Genomic DNA, 21,588 nt, shown 5'->3' on the forward strand with positions numbered 1-21,588 from the left:
AACCTGTTAGTGTGTACCTGGCTTAACTGTTTGTGTAGATGGAAGAATCCTTCAGCTTTAGTCCTCTTCAACATTCAAAGTGTAATATAACCCCTCAAAATGGCAGGACAGTTGGGCACACCTGAATACAGGCCAGGGGCATAGGCACAGCCAATTATTATTTCTGCCTAAGTATTAATTCTGCACTAGTATTATGACAGATAAACATAGCAATTTAGGCAAGGCAGAACCACATAAGCATCTACAAACATCAGTGATCCACTACAGACAGATTGCATGTGAACCTGTATTTCTTTATCCTTTACCCACTATCATCTTGGTGACCTTAACATCCCTGTTAATATTAACACCCCAGCTACCTCTAAACTACTAAACATAGCCAATTATTTAACACAATAAATACTTCTACTCACTCTGATGACAACACCCTCGACCTTGTCCCACCTCTGCCCTCCTTGCAATTTCTCCAACATCCCTTTTCCTCTCTCTGATCAGAGCCGTATCACTTTCATGCACTCTCTGTTTTCAACCCCCTATCCCTCCAACCAGCAAACAGTTACCCATAGAAACCGTTGGTACTTTAACCTTTAATTTCTCTACTCTGTAACAAACTGCTCTATGACTAAATCTCATCTCTGTTCTGTCCTGACCTGCCACCTTTGTCTATAACAGCTCGCACCAATCCTACCTGGACACACTTGCTCACCTCATTACACACAAGCTCTGACTGCTACAACCTTGGCACACAGACAACACCAGAAGTCTCAAAATAGTTATGCTTTTGAGCACCTCTGGAGTAAGACTAAATAGAAGGACTTTGCCCTGTATAAATCTGACTTCGTAAAATACATTTCCTGCTTTCATGCTGCCAAACAGATCGATTTCATTACTCTCATTAACACCCGCCTATCCAGTCCTCATCAGTTCTTCTATACCTTTAACTTTCTACTTTGTCAACTTTTGCCTCCACCCACTAACCCATTCACTGCCCAAGATGTTGTCAATCATTTAAAATACAAGATCCATGGCATTTGTGATGAGATCTCTGCTGTACAGATATCCCCTCCACCTAACATACCATGTCCTCCTTTGACCCTGTTACCACAGAGGAGTTTGCTAAACTTTTTTCTGAAGACCACCAACTGCCAGCCCCCTGGACCCGGTTTCTCACACTACTCTAGTCACTCTCTTGCCCTGTTCTAGGCTCTCTCATATCTTCAATTTCTTACTTTATACTGGCATCTTCCCCTCCCCTCTAAAACATCAACTTGTCACCCCCATACTTAAAAAACTCTCGCTGGACCCCACCAGTCTGAACTAGTTAAGATCCATGTCCTTGCTTCCGTTTATGCGCCTTCTGTGTCACCTTGAACTCTGTCACCTTCTCTCTTCTTTCCATTGGGGACCCCCAAAGCTTTGTCCTCAGGTTCCTTTCTATTCTTTAACTACACCTCCCACCTGGGTCAGGTGATAGCCTCCCAATACAATCTCTATTCTGAAGAAACCCAAGTCTATATCTCTACTTCTCAGCTCACTCCTTAAATCTCCTCACGCATAACTAATTTACTAACTAATACAACATTATGGATGACACACCATTTCCTTAAACTCAGTCTTTTCAAAATAAAGCTTAATATATTTCCTTTCCCCCCATGTCCCTACCCATCAAGATCTATTGCGCAACTATCAGCCCTTTCCCTCTTGCCAAGTTACTAGGTGTAATCCTGGTCGCTTATCTTTCCTTTTGACCCCACATCCATTCACTGCCCAACTCTTACATATATACAAATATACGCCCCAACTTAACCAATGGCACTTCAAAGCTACTAATTCACTTTCTTTTTAAAGTGATAGTTCAGTCAAAAGCTAACTAAGGCTAAATATACTCTCACACTCATTCTAAGACTATTCTATCTAACCCTGTAAAGAAAAGATCTGTATACTTATCTATTCTGAAGCTGCTAGGGAGATGACGTCACTCATAGACTTACAATGGGGCATCCGTTGTCAGCTGCCCCTGCTCTACACTGAGGCCGCCACTGACGGATAATCATGGGACTTGAACTCTGCCCTTGGCTAAGGCTATTCCCTCTTTGTTGGCCTACCTTTACAGTGGCTATCCCCCTTCAGGCTCTCAAAAATGCTACTGCCTGATTTATTCATGTCACATATCACTAACCATTCATTCCTCCCCACCAAATACTAACATCAACATACAAAGCCATCAATAACTCTGCCGCCGGCCACATCACCAACCTTTTTATTTTGTAAAGCCCTTGGCAAACAGTTTGCACTATATACAGTGCCTTGCAAAACTATTCCCCCTTGGCATTTTTCGTGTTTTGTTGCCTCACAACCTGGAATTAACATGGATTGTTTGAGGATTTGCATCATTTAATTTACAGAACATGCCCACAACTTTGAAGATTTTTTTTTTTATACTGTGAAGCAAACAACAAATAGGACAAAATAACAGAAAAAGTCAATGTGCATAACTATTCACCCCTAAAGTCAATACTTTGTAGAGCCACCTTTTGTGGCTATCACAGCTCCAAGTCTCTTTGGATAAGTCTCTATGAGCTTGCCACAACTTACCACTGGGATTTTTGCCCATTCATCCTTGCTTAACTGCTCCAGCTCCTTCAAGTTGGATGGTTTGTGCTTGTGAACAGCAATCTTTAAGTCTGACCACATATTTTCTATTGGATTGACTAGGCCATTCCAACACATTTACATGTTTCTCCTTAAACCACTCAAGTGTTGCTTTAGCAGTGTGTTTGGGGTCATTATCCTGCTGGAAGGTGAACCTCCGTCCTAGCCTCAAATCACACACAAATGGTACAGGTTATGCTCAAGAATATCCCTGTATTTAGCACCATCCATCTTTCCCTCAACTCTGACCAGTTTCCGAGTCCTAACTGCTGAAAAACATCCCCACAGCATGATGCTGCCACCACCATGTTTCACTGTGGGGATGGTGTTCTTTGGGTGATGTGATGTGTTGGGTTTGAGCCAGGCATAGCGTTTTCTTTCATGGCCAAAAAGTTTAATTTTAGTCTCATCAGATCAGAGCACCTTCCTCCATACATTTTGGGAGTCTCCCACATGCCTTTTCTCAAACTCAAAACGCACATGCCAATTATCAGTTTTTTTATTTCCGAAAAATAGTTTTATGTATATATTTTTCTAATTTTACTTCACCAACTTAGACTATTGTGTTCTGATCCATCACATATAATTCAGATTAAAAAAAAAAACAAACTAAAGGTTGTAATGTAACAAAATAAGTAAAAAGCCAAGGGGGGTGAATACTTTTGCAAGGCACTGTAAATCCAGTATTCTAATAAAACTAATACTGAATAGAAGGGATATCACAGACAGGATATTATATATCCTGGCTTCTAAAAGATTAGAACCTATCATTTTTTATATGTTATAAAACTACAAGCATTAGACCTGCAACATACTTTCCAACTGCCTAGGTTCACAAACCCTAAAGAGGTGGGTTAAGAGACATGGAAGTGGCACCTACATGCAAGTGTGGCTAGAGAGACAGGGGTGAGGCCAGAGTAGAATGGGGCCAGAAGGGCTTAACATTGTTCCAAGTTTAGATTTCAAAGTATTAGGAAGCATGAGTAACAGATATGGTATTTCTTCTTGATGACATCAGTGATACATAATAACCCTTCTTCTAGTAAGACAATCCCTAGCAACACTAAAGAAAAAAATGCAAACTTAAGACATATTCAGCCAGGGAAAGACTAATGTGCAGTGAACCACAGAATCAAACTACCCTTTACCCCTCAGTGACTGAAAAAAACTAATTGTAGTTTACTGTATTTTACACTTTGTAACTGAACAAGCCGAATTATATACACACTAAACCAATATGAACTCCTTCCCGCTGGCCGTGATGCAGTACAACTCTGCAATACATGCAAATTTGCCCATGTTTTATTCATTTAAAGCCTGCAAGCGTATAAAAATACCTTTTGATTTACCAGGAATGCACTAAGCTGAGCTCCTTATTTCCTATTATGGGGTGACGACATATAGAGTTTTATGAACTGAGTGGTGTCAGCCCAGCCCATTTGTCTTTTGGTTACTACTCAACCACTGCCTTCTCATCAACAGCTTAGGGAATAACTGACTTGTAGTCAAAGATAAGAACAGGGAGAGCTAAGTAGTCTTTTCTGAGATAGCAAAGGCAGCAACATACCAAAAGGGAGAAAAGAGGAGAAGTTCATTGTTAGGGGGTTCAGGTACTTTAATGTAAGCATACCTGCACAGAAGGCTCAAAGTTTTGGGTGAAAAATCAGGTAAAGCAGACCAAATCTGTCTAGTTATAGGGAAGAGCATATTTTCATTACAGATATTTTTACCTCTATGGTGATTTACTGATGGTATTCATTTACTCAGATTATACATACAATGTCCAATGTTCAGCTCAGTTCAGTTCAGCATAGTGTTAATAACCAACCTCTTCAATATTCACTACAGATAGCAGTATTAATATAGTCACACAGTAGGGTTGATTTCTCTCCTCTGGGGTCATATAGGGATATAGGTCTAACCAGTACCATGATGAATTAATTGAGTGCCCAGGACAAGGATGTGGAACTACCCTTCCGGTCCCCAATACTAATTCATGACATATAATAGGCGTATCACCTTGCCCCATTTGCTGCCTCCTTACTCTGGTTGGCATGGAGTCTGGACTGGGCATGCTTGGCCAGTTGCTTGCCTTCTAACAACTGGGAGGTGGTTGTGTATGTTGAGTGTGCTTTCTGTGTTGGCTGTGGTGGAGAGTTGGTGTATTGGAGCACAGTGTGACCGCAGTAGCTCTAAGAGCAGTCATGAAGCCATGGCCCGTTGCTTTCCAGCCACTGCACTGGAGCGTGTATGCAGTAAGGGGAGCGTGGCTCACTACATGGTGTACCCCCCCACAAGACAGTGCTGTATCTTGGGTGGCTGCCCTTCCTGACACTCCCCCCCTTTCTTGTACCACCCCTGGGTCTAACCCATCCACAATCTATCCATGTTCCCTATATTTAGCACTCTGTGCATGCCATTTGTACAAATATGGGTGCCGCTCAGGCTCTTGGATGGTCCCAATCGATTGCCAACTGTTGGGAGTGCCGGCCGGGAACGGAGCTTGTCTCAGCTCCAAACATCAGCATGTATGAAAGAAGGGTCCCTCAAGCCACACATCGCTGCAAATCCACTGATGGAGTAGTATGTGGCAGTCTCATTTTGGGCTCAGGCCATGCCCCCAACGTGATTTGCTCTACCCACCGGAGCCTAATTATGGGGATCAAGCATCCCTGTGCATGCCAGTCTTACTATGGCTGATTTACTGTAGGAATAAAGGTTGTTTGCCTGACAATGTAAATATCAGTGAACAAGATGAAGGCGAGTTCACTTTGAATATGCAACTTAAAACAGGATTTTTCAAACACATGATGGGGTATTCACTAACACTCACTTTACTAAGTGAACAGCCTCTATTTCTATAGTAAAAAGGAAAGGGTGAGTGGAATACACAGGGTGCTGAAGGTAGCAAAAATAAATAGATTGGGGAAGGATCAGACCTCTATCCCTTTGGGTTTGAATTACTGACGGCAAATAGACTGTTCACTTTTCAAGTGCAGTTGCACTCATTTTCCTTAGTAAATGTAATGTGGTAAAGTTTTAATTTTGTAAAAAAATACCCAATCAGGTGCAAGGAAAAACCCACATAATTGGGTGATGGAAATCACCACGTTCACCAAGCTCTGGGGAAAATGAGTGCAACTCCACTTGCACAGTGCAAGGTCTATCTGCCTTTAGCAAATCAACCCCCATTATGTCCATGTTGGAGAGATCCCCCTCACATAATGTCTATTGGGGGCTTTATATTTATATTGTCAATGCTCATACATTCAGTTGCAGGAGTCAACATCTCCATAGGCCAGTCATTATTCATCAAACTATCACCTTATAATACCCACAGACAATAGACTCTCTTGCTATCCCCTGCTATCCTATGCATGCTGCTTTATACATAGGAACTATTGGGCTTCAGTGATTGTTGATCATACAATCCTGAATTGCATTCTATTTTAACAGACAGGCTTGGGCCGGGTTTACATATCTGCAGTGCGGTTTGCAGTCTGGTGTCCTGTGCGTTTCTGTTCACCGGTTCAGGTGCGAATCAGGCCCGCATTTTTGCCTGAATTCGCACTTGAACCAAACCCAAAAACGCAGAGGAGCCTTTTGGAAACCGCACCATGGTCGGCCCAGGCATGTGTGAACCGGCTCCATTGATAGCCGGTCACATTCACATGTCATGCGAATAGATTTTTTTCAAACTGTTTTTGATAGATTTCACCACTGATTTTTAGAAAATCGATCATTTAGGCTAAAAGCTATCCAACATGACATCCACAGAGCTCACAATTCTTAAAAGCCATTGTAAACTTCCAGCAGTATGTTGTACTCTAGTGAAATACACATTCTTGTGTCGTGTTGTACTTTCCTGTAGACTACATTGCAATTAGACAATGCAGCCTGGTCCTGCAATGAAGGACCCTAAAGAAGATACCCCCTATTGTTCTCACCTCCTGTTTTCATGTTCTGTACAAACTAAGGGCCCTTTTACACGGGCTGTCCGATCCAGTCCGCCTGTCAGTTTTTCAGGCAGACCTAATCGGACCCTCCATTCACCCTTATGGAGCGGCGGATGTCAGCAGTGACATCTGCCGTTATCCGATCCTGTCCGCAAAATCCAGACGGATGGTGGTCCTATTTTCCACCCGTCTGGCAGATTTGAGGTAATCGGATGAAAATGCACATGTGGTCCGCTTCCATCCGATCTCCCCATAGAGGAGAGCGGGACTGGGTCCTGTTCACACAGGCATACTTCAGAGTGTGCATGTGCGAGGGCCGTGCTTGCCCACAAAGGGATTGCACAGGTGTTCTGTGCATCCCCATGCAGGCATCCTATTCATATGTATTGGGACGCAGCAGATGCATTGTTCCCCATTTGACAGCTGTGTGTGCGCAAGCGCGAGTACACAAACACAGAGAGTGTGTGTTTTAGGGACCAGCATGAATGTTAAATTGGGAGCGGTGGATGTGTCTGTACAGCCACTGCATCCTAAATGACACCAATGGGACTGCCTGCATGGAACATCTGTGCATCCCCATGCAGGCAAACATGGCTCTCGCATTGGGCGTACACTTAAATTGGTTGTAAACCTCTAAATCTGAGCAAAGCACATATATCTGTAGTGTTTTCTTGACTATCTCCAACAGGTTTGTTTGCTGCTCCCCCCAAAATATAGAGCACCAGCCGCCACTGCCTCTGACTGATGCTCTCCACCCCCTCCTCTGTGTTACTGAAAAATGCAGAAAGATTTCATCTAAAATCAGCACTTTGAAGGAGTGTACAAAAGAGAAGACAGCAGATTAACAAGTAAAACTTATGTAGGGAGATTTGTCTGTGTATCACCTGAGGCTATTCACTTCACTGGGTGTATAAGAGGGTTTACAACTACTGCAAGCACGAGTTATCCGAGTGAAACTGGTCTACCTATGTTCCTGTAACATCCTGTCTACGTCCTTTGGCACTTTGGCAATAAAGTAACTATTCTACAGACGTTCTTCCTTCCATGGTATGCGACCAATTTTCCTTTTCTTCAGTTACTATTGACGGTGGTGAGCCAGGGCCAGCACCCACGAGGAAATCTTTCTCCACAGTCTAAGCAGTGTAATGCCGCGTACACACGAGCGGAATTTCCATCAGAAAAAGTCAGATGGGAGCTTTTCATCGTATATTCCGATCGTGTGTTTGCCCCATCGGACTTTTTCCGTTGAAAATTCAGACGGACTTAGATAGAGAACATGTTCTATATTTTTCCGACGGAACTAATTACTATCGGAAAAACCGCTCGTCTGTATGCTGTTCCTACGAGATTAGCAGAAGGAGCCCAAAGGGTGGCGCACTGGCTATTGCACTTCCTCTTTCTAGTCCCGTCATACATGTGGTACGTCACCACGTTCTTGACGGTCGGACTTTGGTGTGACCGTGTGTATGCAAGACAGCTTGAGCGGAATTCCGTTGGAGAAACCTTCAGAGTTTATTTCAACGGCAAAACTGCTTGTGTGTATGCGGCATTACACTCTTTCTGGACTAATGATACCTATAACCTCCTTCCAGTAAACATGCAATTTAGGGCAACGCCAGAGAAGGTGTATTAGATCACCGTGATCCCTCATGCAAAGAGTACAGGATCGATCATCACCTACTCCCATTCTCGCTAACCTGGCAGGGTGTAATAAATATATAGGATTAAATACAAGTGGGTGGCACAGTGGTGTAGTGGGTAGGAATCTCACATAGTAGTAAAAAAAGGGTTGCTGGTTCGAATCCCAACCACGACACTACCTTCCTTGTTTGCATGTTCTCCCTGTGACAACTTCCGCCCATACCCGGAAATCAAGCCCTTCACTGCATGAACTGATCAGGCAGATTTCACAAATGATATTTTTACCTGCTGTTCACTCCAGGTGCCAGGATATCAGGCACTCATAAATGTGAGTTGAATATCTTTTAATTTTTTGGAATAAACGTTCTTTATAAACGGTACTGCGCAATGAGGTTTTCTCTATTGTATCCATCTATATGAGGAACATTCATCATAGTTAACCAACGGTCCAGAGGATATCTACAGGGGTTGCCCCACACATGCATTTGACCTAATTAGCAATCGTTGGTCCAATCCCAAAGGTGTGTGCACATCTATTAGGGGGGCACCCTATTTAAGCACATAAAGGAGCATGGAACTACTTATCAAGTCACAGCACTGTATATGAGTTTTTCATCATTGTTCCACAAGCACCAGCACTTTTCACTGGGGACTGTTTTATTTATTGATTGTTTTCAGTATTTTACATTTATTTTTCTGTATGTAACAATATATTGCATATAGCATTTAGCGTGGTATATTTTTTTCCTATCATCAATTGTTTACACCAATTTCACACTGCAGTTGCTCAAATCATGTGGTAATTTTTACTTTTATTTTTATCCATGATATTAATACATACATGAGGTGATTTATATTGGTAGTAATCCTTTTGGCGCTTTGGTCCATATATATATATATATATATATATATATATATATATATATATATATATATATATATATATATTTTTTTTTTTTTTCATGTTCTCCCTGTGCCTGTGTGGGTTCTCTCTGGGTACTCCGGTTTCCTCCCACACTCCAAAGACACGCTGGTAGATTAATTGGCTTCTGTCTAAATTGGCCCTAGTATATAAATGTAAGTTAGGGACCTTAGAATGTAAGCTCCTTGAGGGTAGGGACTGATGTAAATGTACAATGTATATGTAAAGCGCTGTGTAAATTGATGGCGCTATACAAGTACCTTAAATAATAATAACTGAGATAGGCGTTGGGCAACATTTAAAGAGCACTGCATAACCGCTAATAGCGCTTCCTCAAACGGCCAAACATATCATTTATATTTTTACATAAGCTCAGTGTTCAGCTTTAATTGAAGGCACAGTAAGGAAAGCCCCCACTGACTTATATTGCAAGCTTGCATCTTTAACTCAGTCTGGCAATATGATCTACAAGCTTTGTGCCATTAACCTATCGCTGCCAGAAACACCTGTCCGTTATGCTCAAGACCTAGGTATTTAACTTTGTAATCAGCAGACCCTGGTGACCTCTTTGCAGCTATAGCTATAACTATAAGTGACAAATGACAGTTCTATGTGTCCTTTGTGTCATGCACATATTGAGAGGACAAGGTTCCACAATATAAATGTCATTGTGATTAACGCTGTGGATGTCAGATGTCATTATGATTTGCATACTCACAACTGTTTATTTAGACTCTGCTGTAATAGACTGAATGACAGTCTCTCCTATTACACATAACTGGAAGCTAAATACACCTCCCGTCTCAGCTGGGACCCTGTGGGGAAGTATAGTCATGACAGGTGTCCAACTATTTTAGTCCCTTTAAAAGAGTGTCTGCAATATACTCCCTGACCTCTCTGTATACTGTTGATATGTTGCAGATCTTACCCTCTTACTATTGCAAGTGTTATTTTCAAACCTAACCTAGTATATTTCAGCAGAAAATAACATTACTGGTGAGCACGTTGTCTATTGCTTGCCTAAGGCATTTTACTTTGTGGGAAATAAGCAGATTAGCAAATATGATAAATAATGAGAGATAATGCGGTAAGGCGGTACTTTTCAATATTCAATATTTTATGAATTATGTGACGCAATTTCTATGTGTGAGCTCAATAAAACGTGACTATGTGACATTTAATACAAAATTCTGCAAATATTAGAAATAGCATACAATCAACATTTTAAATCACCATTAGTGTTTGTGATATAAACAAAAAGTAAATAAAAGTCTGTGATATTAAACTCCTCCAATTCGTGTGTACATAATATAATGTGACCCCACCGTCAAGCACAGCTGCTCCCTCCACCTTCAATCCAATGCGCTCACCTTAAGAAATAGACCTAAGAAACATGCATTTGCATAGCTCCCAACTGTCCCTGATTTGGAACAAAGTCCCTCTGTCCTTTTTTCCTCCTCATTTGTCCCTCATTTTGGTCTGATCTCTATAGTTGTATATAAAATGAACTTTTTATCGTTTCCCAGCCCTAAACCTTTCATCCAGTTTCTAAATTGCTGCATTTGTAAATTTCAAAAGCCAGTTTAAAGGTTTTAGTAGTGGTAAAAAAAGCACTTGTGGGTTTAACTAATCATTTTTTTGTATAACTCTTTTTTACGAGCATGGCAGGGGGTATGTCCTATGCCTACATTCTTTTGCTAATAGGTGTCCCTTGTTCCTATCTCAAAAAAATAGGATTTTTATAACAGCTTACCTGTAAAATCCTTTTCTTGGAGTACATCACGGGACACAGAGCCATAGTAGTTACTATGTGGGTTATATAGGCCACCTTTAGGTGATGGACACTGGCACACCCTAAGACAGGAACTTCACTCCCTATATAACCCCTCCCATTACTGGGAGTTTTTGTAGCAAAGCAATATATGTGTGTCAAAAGAGGGGAGGGACCTCTGTGTCCCATGATGTACTCCAAGAAAGGATTTTACAGGTAAGCTGTTATAAAAATCCTATTTTTGTTATCGTACATCACGGGACACAGAGCCATAGTAGTTACTATGCAATGCTAACTGAGGGGAGGGAGACACAACAAAAGTAGGGCACCATGAGACCAGAGGACCTATACTGCTGCCTGCAGCACACTGCGCCCAAAGGCGATATCCTCATGCCTTTTTACATACACCTGATAGAATCTGCTGAATGTATGGACTGAAGACCAAGTTGCGACCTTGCAGATTTGAGCCATGGAGGCTTGGTGATGCACTGCCCATGAAGCACTAACAGCCCTGGTGGAGTGCGCTTTGATTTGAAAAGGTTGAATCTTCCTCTTCAAACCATAAGCTTGAACAATTACTTGCCAAATCCACTTAGAAATAGTAGATTTTGATGCTGCCTGTCCTCATTTGGGACCTTCAGGCAACACAAACAAAACATCCATTTTTCAAATCTGAAGCAGTCGCCTTCAAGTAAATTTTGACTGCTCTCATCACATCAAGAGAATGTAGTGACTTTTCTTTCATAGAAAAGGGTTCTGGAAAAAATGAAGGTAGAACAATATCCCGATTTAAATGAAAACCTGACACTACCTGCAGTAAAAAGTTAGGATGAGGACGCAATACTACTCTATCCTTGTGAATAATTATTATGGCTCTTTACAAGAAAGAGCAGCCAATTCTGATACCCTTCTTGCAGAATATGTGGCTACCAGAAAAACTAGCTTCCTTGTCAAAAGGACCAAGGGAATATGTTGTATCGGCTCAAAAGGCTGTTTCTGTAATGCCGACAGAACTAAATTCAAGTCCCAAGGGCTCAGGGGTAACCTAACCAGTGGATTAATCTGCGTTACCCCCCCCCTGTATAAAGCTACGGACCAAAGAATGCGAAGCAAGTGGTCGTTGAAACAATACCGATAAGGCCGAGACCTGGCCTTTGATAGTACTCAATGCCAGCTTCATCTCTAACCCCATTTGTAGAAAGGCAAGGATTCTTCCTATGACATACTTTCTGGGATGCCAACCCCTGGATTCACACCAGGAAACATATGCCTTCCAGACTCTATAACATATGATTCTAGAGGCCAGCTTCCTTGCATTATTCAAGGTAGATACCACTGAACCTGACAGCCCACGCTTCTTCAGAGTGTGGGTCTCAATAGCCAAACCATTAACCACTTCAGCCCCGGAAGGATTTACCCCCTTCCTGACCAGAGCACTTTTTACAATTTGGCACTGCGTCGCTTTAACTGCTAATTGCGCAGTCATGCAATGCTGTACCCAAACGAAATTTGCGTCCTTTTCTTCCCACAAATAGAGCTTTCTTTTGATGGTATTTGATCATCTCTGCCGTTTTTATTTTTTGCACTATACACGGAAAAAGACCGAAAATTTCGAAAAAAATGATATTTTCTACTTTTTGTTATAAAAAAAATCCAATAGACTCAATTTTAGTCATACATTTAGGCCAAAATGTATTCGGCCACATGTCTTTGGTAAAAAAAATGTCAATAAGTGTATATTTATTGGTTTGCGCAAAAGTTATAGCGCCTACAAACTAGGGTACATTTTCTGGAATTTACACAGCCTTTAATTTATGACTGCCTATGTCATTTCTTGAGGTGCTAAAATGGCAGGACAGTACAAAACCCCCACAAATGACCCCATTTTGGAAAGTAGACACCCCAAGGAAATTGCTGAGAGGCATGTTGAGCCCATTGAATATTCTTTTTTTTGTCCCAAGTGATTGAATAATGACAAAAAAAAAAATTACAAAAAGTTGTCACTAAATGATATATTGCTCACACAGGCCATGGGCATATGTGGAATTGCACCCCAAAATATATTCAGCTGCTTCTCCTGAGTACGGGGATACCACATGTGTGGGACTTTTTTGGGAGCCTAGCTGCGTACGGGGCCCCAAAAACCAATCACTGCCTTCAGGATTTCTAAGGGCGTAAATTTTCGATTTTACTCCTCACTACCTATCACAGTTTTGAAGGCCATAAAATGCCCAGATGGCATAAAACCCCCCCAAATGACCCCATTTTGGAAAGTAGACACCCCAAGCTATTTGCTTTGAGGCATGTTGAGTCCACGGAATATTTTATATTTTGACACAAGTTGCGGGAAAGTGACACATTTTTTTTTTTTGCACAAAGTTGTCACTAAATGATATATTGCTCACACAGGCCATTGGCATATGTGGAATTGCACCCCAAAATACATTTAGCTGCTTCTCCTGAGTATGGAGATACCACATGTGTGGGACTTTTTAGGAGCCTAGCCGCATACGGGGCCCCGAAAACCAATCACTGCCTTCAGGATTTCTAAGGGCGTAAATTTTTGATTTTACTTCTCACTACCTATCAGGTGGTACAAACACCCCCCCAAATTACCCCATTTTGGAAAGTAGACACCCCAAGCTATTTGCTGAGAGGCATGGTGAGTATTTTGAAGCTCTCATTTGTTTTTGAAAATGAAGAAAGACAAGAAAAATTTTTTTTTTTTCTTTTTTCAATTTTCAAAACTTTGTGACAAAAAGTGAGGTCTGCAAAATACTCACTATACCTCTCAGCAAATAGCTTGGGGTGTCTACTTTCCAAAATGGGGTCATTGGGGGGGGGGGGGGGTTTGCCACCTGGGCATTCCATGGCCTCCGAAACTGTGATAGGCAGTGAAGAGTGAAATCAAAAATTTACGCCCTTAGAAAGCCTGAAGGCAGTGCTTGGTTTTCAGGGTCCCGTGCACGGCTAGGCTCCCAAAAAGTCCCACACATGTGGTATCCCCATACTCAGGAGAAGCAACAGAATGTATTTTGGGGTGTAATTTCACATATTCCCATGGCATGTTTGAGCAATATATCATTTAGTGACAACTTTGTGCAAAAAAAAAAAAAAAAAAATTTGTCTCTTTCCCGCAACTTATGTCACAATATAAAATATTCCATGGACTCGACATGCCTCTCAGAAAATAGCTTGGGGTGTCTACTTTCCAAAATGGGGTCATTTGGGGGGGTTTTGAACTGTCCTGGCATTTTATGCACAACATTTAGAAGCTTATGTCACACATAACCCACTCTTCTAACCACTTGAAGACAAAGCCCTTTCTGACACTTTTTGATTACAGGAAAAAATTATTTTTTTTTGCAAGAAAATTACTTTGAACCCCCAAACATTATATATTTTTTTAAAGCAAATGCCCTACAGATTAAAAGGGTGGGTGTTTCATTTTTTTTTCACACAGTATTTGCACAGCGATTTTTCAAACGCATTTTTTGGGGAAAAAAACACACTTTTTTAAATTTTAATGCACTAAAACACACTATATTGCCCAAATGTTTGATGAAATAAAAAAGATGATCTTAGGCCGAGTACATGGATACCAAACATGACATGCTTTAAAATTGCGCACAAACGTGCAGTGGCAACAAAATTAATACATTTTTAAAAGCCTTTAAAAGCCTTTACAGGTTACCACTTTAGATTTACAGAGGAGGTCTACTGCTAAAATTACTGCCCTCGATCTGACCTTCGCAGTGATACCTCACATGCATGGTGCAATTGCTGTGTTGCGTTTGTGTTCGCCTTAGCGCGAGAGCATAGGGGGACAGGGGTGCTTTTTTTTTTTTTTTTTTTTTTTTTTGCTTTTTTATCTTTTTTTTAAACTGTTCCTTTCATTTTTTTTTAAATCATTTTTATTGTTATCTCAGGGAATGTAAATATCCCCTATGATAGCAATAGGTAGTGACAGGTACTCTTTTTTGAAAAAATTGGGGTCTATTAGACCCTAGATTTCTCCTCTGCCCTCAAAGCATTTGACCACACCAAGATCGGTGTGATAAAATGCTTCCCCAATTTCCCAATGGCGCTGTTTACATCCGGCGAAATCTAAGTCATAAAATGGTCGTAGCTTCCGGTTTCTTAGGCCATAGAGATCTTTGGAGCCACTCTGGTCTCTGATCAGCTCTATGGTCAGCTGGCTGAATCACCGGCTGCATTCTCAGGTTCCCTGTTGAGACAGGAGAGCCAGAGAAAAACATGGAAGACGGTGGGGGGGGGGCATTCCCTCCCACTGCTTGTAAAAGCAGTCTAGAGGCTAATTAGCCGTTAGGATTGCTTTTACATGAAAGCCGACCGCTGGCTGAAAAGAATGATACCAAGATGATACCTAAACCTGCAGGCATCATTCTGGTATAACCACTCAAAGTCGTGAATGGCGTACCTGAAGACAAAAAAACGGTTAACAATAACGCACAGTAAACGGTAAAGTATAAAAAAATTGCATACCTGAAAAGCAAACATGATAAAACATAATAACAATAAAACATTGCAGAATAGAATACAGTAAAAAAGAGCAGAACAATAGAGAGAGAATAGAGAGAGAGAGAGAACAATAAACGACAACTATTTTTTTGTATTTTATATTTTTGTTTGTGTTTTTTTTTTTTTTACACTTTTTTGTAACTGTAACTTTTATAACTGTAACCGGTTCCAGGTTCGGGTCTCTCAAAATGCGATGGCATCTTGGGAGACCCTGTGAAAGTGTGCCTAGTCTGTGCAATGCTGTACCCTACGCTAATAACTAATGCATGGTAGCGTTCAAAACATTCACCGATGCAAAGACCAGGATTGTTAGGACAGGAGGGACAATAATAGCTGGTGTCACGCCTATATCCGCGCTTGCTGCAGACACGACATCTTTTTTGGGGGTTCGTTGGGTAGGGGTACTCGGGAGGACATAAAGAAAATGCCTCTCATGCAGCCGACTGCATTTGGTTGGGGATGTGAATGGGGGAAGTACGGGCGCTGCAGAAGCGGTGGGTTCCCAATTAGGATTGGTGAATGCAGCAGGAAGGGCATTATGGGCACAACGGGCCTGTGTTTGTCTTCTTCTTGGTGGCAGCGGGACACTACTTGTGCTTTCCACCTCACCAGCTTGAACTGCACTTATGGGACTCGCCACGTCACCAAGTGTTACTGCAGTGCTGGTTTGACTACGACCGGGGTGTACTAGGCCGCTGGTGCTTGCCAGTTCACCAAAACGCTACCAAAAAAACTGTTAGCGATCACAGGGATCAGGCCTGACTCTGCGAGCGCTGCAGTTATGCGTTTAGTGTTTTGTAAGTGACAGTGATCGATCGATACTGCACTTGGGTGGGCTGGGCTGGGCCGGACGGAGGGGCAAAACGCAGGTGCTAGCAGGTATCTGGGCTGATCCCGCTAACACTGCGTTTTTGGGAACCCTAAACTGCTGGGGACACCAGTATAGATCTGATCGGATCAGATATTGATCCGTTCAGATACTATACCACTAAGGGAGGTGTACGGTGCGTGCGTGGGTGTTAGCGCTACTGGCGCTAACCTGACGCTGCCTGGGGCTGGGACTGGGGCTTGCCAGTTCACCAAAACGCTACCAAAAAAACTGTTAGCAATCGCAGGGATCAGGCCTGACTCTGCGAACGCTGCAGTTATGCGTTTAGTGTTTTGTAAGTGACAGTGATCGATCGATACTGCACTTGGGTGGGCTGGGCTGGGAGGGGCAAAACGCAGGTGCTAGCAGGTATCTGGGCTGATCCCGCTAACACTGCGTTTTTGGGAACCCTAAACTGCTGGGGACACCAGCATAGATCTGATCGGATCAGATATTGATCCGTTCAGATACTATACCACTAAGGGAGGTGTACGGTGCGTGCGTGGGTGTTAGAGCTACTGGTGCTAACCTGAAGCTGCCTGGGGATGGTGCTTGCCAGTTCACCAAAACGCTACCAAAAAAACTGTTAGTGATCGCAGGGATCAGGCCTGACTCTGCTAACGCTGCAGTTATGCGTTTAGTGTTTTGTAAGTGACAGTGATCGATCAATACTGCACTTGGGTGGGCTGGGCTGGGCTGGGCCGGGCGGAGGGGCGAAACGCAGGTGCTAGCAGGTATCTGGGCTGATCCCGCTAACGCTGCGTTTTTGGGAACCCTAAACTGCTGGGGATGCTAGTATAGATCTGATCAGATCAGATATTGATCCGTTCAGATACTATACCACTAAGGGAGGCGTATGCTGCGTGCGTGGGTGTTAGCGCTACTGGCGCTAATCTGACGCTGCCTAGGGCGACGCATATCACCGCCGGGCAATCAGGGGGCCAAACCTTTATTCGGTAATAAACGCCGGGTGCCCTGACACTATAAAAAATAAACGAACAAACCAGCGTCACCCGTAACAGTTATACGGTGATCAGTGGTGAAAGGGTTAACTAGGGGGCAATCAAGGGGTTAAAACATTTATTAGGTAGTATATGGGGGTCCCTGTCGCTATAAAACACTGACAACGAACCTAAATATTTACCTCCCTAACTAGCGTCACCAGCGACACTAATACAGCGATCAGAAAAATGATCGCTTAGCGACACTGGTGACGGGGGGTGATCAAGGGGTTAAAACTTTATTAGAGGGGGTTAGGGGGGTACCCTAGACCTACAGGGGGCTAATACTAACTGCCCTACCACAGTAACTGTCACAAACTGACACCATGCAGTAATCAGAAAAAAAAAAAAACTGCTTGGTGTCAGTGTGACAGGGGGGGGGAGGGGTGATTGGGGGGTGATCGGGGGGCGATCGGGGGGGGATCGGGGGTGTAAAGTATGCCTGGCATGTTCTACTGTTAGTGTAGTGTTGTGCAACTCACATTTCAGTCTTCTCTCCTCGGCGCCGGAACGGAAACTGCCGAGCCGAGGAGAGATGACATCACATCCTCTGCCTCTGTGTACTACACAGAGGCAGGGGACGATTCTCATTGGCTGGGAGCGATCGCGAGGGGGTGGCCACGAATGGATGGCCTACCCCTCATCTCTGAATGCTCCCAGACCAAAGCCAACCGCCTTGGGCACCGGGGGGGGGGTCCGATCGGACCCCCCGCCCACGGGAAGGCAATCACCTACCAGGTACGTGATTTTGCCTGCCCGTGCCATTCTGCCAACGTATATCGTCGTTAGGCGGTCGGCAAGTGGTTAAATTTAGCATTTGTAAGGTAGGATGGAATACCGGACCCTGCGAGAGTAGGTCCGGACGTGGTGGTAGGGTCCATGGGTCCCCTACCGCCATATTTATGATCTTTGCATACCAAGATCTTCTGGGCCACGCGAATCACCGACTTCCCTTCCTGCTCGATCCTGCGAAGAAGTCGTGGAAGCAGCAGAATAGGAGGGAATGAATAAATCAGTGGAAACTGATTCCACGGGACCACCAAAGCATCCGTTCCGCATGCTAGCGGATCCTTTGTTCTTGACACAAAGTTGACGATCTTGTTGAACCTGGACGCAAATAGGTCTGCGTCCGGGATCCCCCATCTCCGGCATATTGCCAGGAAGATATCGGGGTGAGTCGCCCATTCTCCCGGGAACAACTGCTGGTGACCCAAGTAGTTCACCTGCCAATTTTCTATTCCTGGAATGAAGACCGCCGATAGGCAAGGTACATTGTTTTCTGCCCAAGTTAGGATATGTTTCACCCCTCTCTGGGCCGCACGACTTTTTGTGCCCCCTTGGTGATTGATATAGGCCACTGCTGTGGCATTGTCGGATTGGATCCTGACAGGACAATTCTGCAACAGGCCCTCAGGACCAATCGCGCTGCCTGAATCTCTAGAATGTTGATGGGCAAAGTCATTTCTAATCTGGACCATTTCCCTTGGACAGTCGCCTCTTCCAGAACTGCTCCCCAACCCGAAAGGCTGGCATCTGTTGTTACCACCTTTCAGGTAACTGGTAGGAAGGATTTTACCTTCTGCATATTTTTGGTTATCAACCACCAATTGAGGCTCCGGTGCACCTTTGGAGACAGATGCATTGGGAAATCTAGAGCTTGGACCTTCTTGTTCCAAGGCAATAGAATACTGTTTTGCAGCAGTCTCAAATGAAACTGAGCATAAGGAATGGCTTTGAATGAAGCCACCATCTTTCCCAATAACCTCATACAAAGCCGAATAGAAGGATTCTTCTCTTTGCTCTGACCACCTGAATCAGCTCCTTTATGGCGCTGATCTTTGCCTGGGGCAAGAATACCCTTTTCTGGGCTGTATCTATGATCAGACCCAAGTACTCTAATCTCCTTGATGGTTTTAAGGAAAATTTCTCTAGGTTGAGAATCCAACGTAGGTATTCCAGGTAGTCAGAGGTGGGGGACTCGAGTCACCTGTTTGAGGACTTGCGACTTGCTTGACAAAATTAAATAAATGACTCGACTTGACTTTGACTTGCCACTAATGACTTGCGACTTGACTTTGACTTGGGCTATTTGACTTGCAATGACTTGCAATGACTTGGCACCACCAGTGCTGTGTCTTGGCCTAGGCAAAAGCTGCCCCCCCACAAAAGAAAGCTCCCCCGAGTCCCGGCTTCTGCCTGCACAAATACAGCTTGCTAACATTGTGGGTGGGGATCGCATAGGTGTCCGCGAGCGGCGCTTGCAGTGTTCGCGGCCGCCGCAGACTTTTTTTTTATTTGATGATGACTGCGCTGCAGTCTCTCCTCCTAGGCTGTACAGGTCTCTGTATTCCGTCCGGCCAGGCCGCGGCGCCACCCCCTCCTGCTGCGGAGTGATCTCTGAGGGAGGGGCTGGGCTTCTGTGCAAGTGTGCAGAGCCAGCAGCGTGAGTCGCGGGCCTCAAGGTGGGGGAGGAAGAAGGAACTGGAAGTTGCCCAAGGAGCCAGCCAAGCCTAGCCGACTGACTGAATCTGAGTGGAGTCCAGTCCAGCAGCCATAGAGTAAGTCATGGCAGACTATTATTCTTCTACTGAGGGGGCACTGGAGCAGGGACAGTCACACGACTCAGGGAGGAACTGGTCTGAGAATGGGGGTCAGTGCAGTGGTCGTCGCAGCACAGAAGAAAAAGCACAGAGCCCGGAGCCGAGGAGGAGGAAACAGATTTGCAGAAGCTGCAGGTTTATTTGATGCAGTGCCAAGCAAATGCTTCCCTGAAAACTTCCCTGCAAACTTTGCAGGGAAGCATTAGCTTGCTTGGTACTGCATCAAACAGATCTGCAGCTTCTGCAAATCTGCACTAGTGATGTAGCAGCTAGCAGGGCCCTGGCCAGTGGCCTGTACTGATGATTGCAGGATGCAGATATGATTGCAGATGCAATCAATCATCAATATCATTGCACATGCTAAAACTATGAAATCTAGGTAGGTACAAACCTTCTTTCCTTGTTTTCTCCTCCTCCTCGGCTCTGTGCTTTTTTTCTCCTGCGCTGCAACGGCCACTGCACTGACCCTCAATCCCAGACCAGTTCCTCCCTGAGTCCTTCACTAATTAACTATTACTTGTGCGAAGTACAAAGTGCTCAACGTGAATATTACATAAAAATCATATTGCTGAATTAAGTGCTCCATGCGTACTACAAACTCATTAAACAGTCCACGTCCAGTGAAAGTTCATGTACTGCAGTGCTCCATGCATGCTGAAATCAATGCAAACTTTAGCACTGGTCACTGTATTGGTGTCACTATGAGTCACTAATGTAATATTCTAATCTGGAATGATAAACGTGTCACTGTTTTAAACAAGGTTAGGTTAGGACCGTATATATATAATACATTAAAAATAGTTCTGTAAGTACTAGTGTACTAAGCAGCAACACCTTATTTTCTGGCAGTGCCCGGGCCGTCCCGACAGCAAACTCTGGATCCACCCCTGACAGATCAACGCACAAGGCAGCTATAATGGAGGGAGCGATTCCAAAAATAATTAAATTTGTATTTAAGGATTATGTTTTAGATGTTGGTGAAAAGAAGAGAACGGCGATATGCAAGGTCTGCAACTCAAAAAAAAGAGACACGTCCACCACAACATCCAACTTCATCCGTCACTACAAAACCCACAAAGAAAAGTAGGTACAGTAACGTCACGTGTATATATATATATATATATATATATATATATATATATATATATATGCAAATTAGGCCTACATCCCACTTTAGGTGGGAGCAGAGTGTATTTTTGTTCAAATCAATAAATCACATAGCTAACTTTTTTTTCTATCTCTCTTCTGTTTACTCTATAGATATGAAGAGTACATCCATACCAAAGGGACTTTTGATGATACCCAGCCTCAAATCTCACAATTCATTGCACAGGGGACTGTGCAGCTATACCACTGCAACCACCAGCAGCAAAAGGCAATTACAAACCTGTCAGACCTCATTATAAACTGCAACATGCCACTGTCCATCATTGAACATCAAAGCTTTCGTTGCTTTTTGTCAATAGTAGACAACAAGTACTCTCCAGTAAGTAGAAGAACAATTACTGGCAAGCTTGACAATCTGGTGGCAGATAGGAAAATGAAGCTGAAAAATGAACTCGAAGTGGTAGATCATCTGTCAGTGACTGTAGATATATGGTCAGACCGCAGGATGAGAGCCTTTCTTGGAGTCAC

Source organism: Aquarana catesbeiana, linkage group LG12, assembly GCF_042186555.1.
Source record: "Aquarana catesbeiana isolate 2022-GZ linkage group LG12, ASM4218655v1, whole genome shotgun sequence".
NCBI lineage: Eukaryota > Metazoa > Chordata > Amphibia > Anura > Ranidae > Aquarana > Aquarana catesbeiana.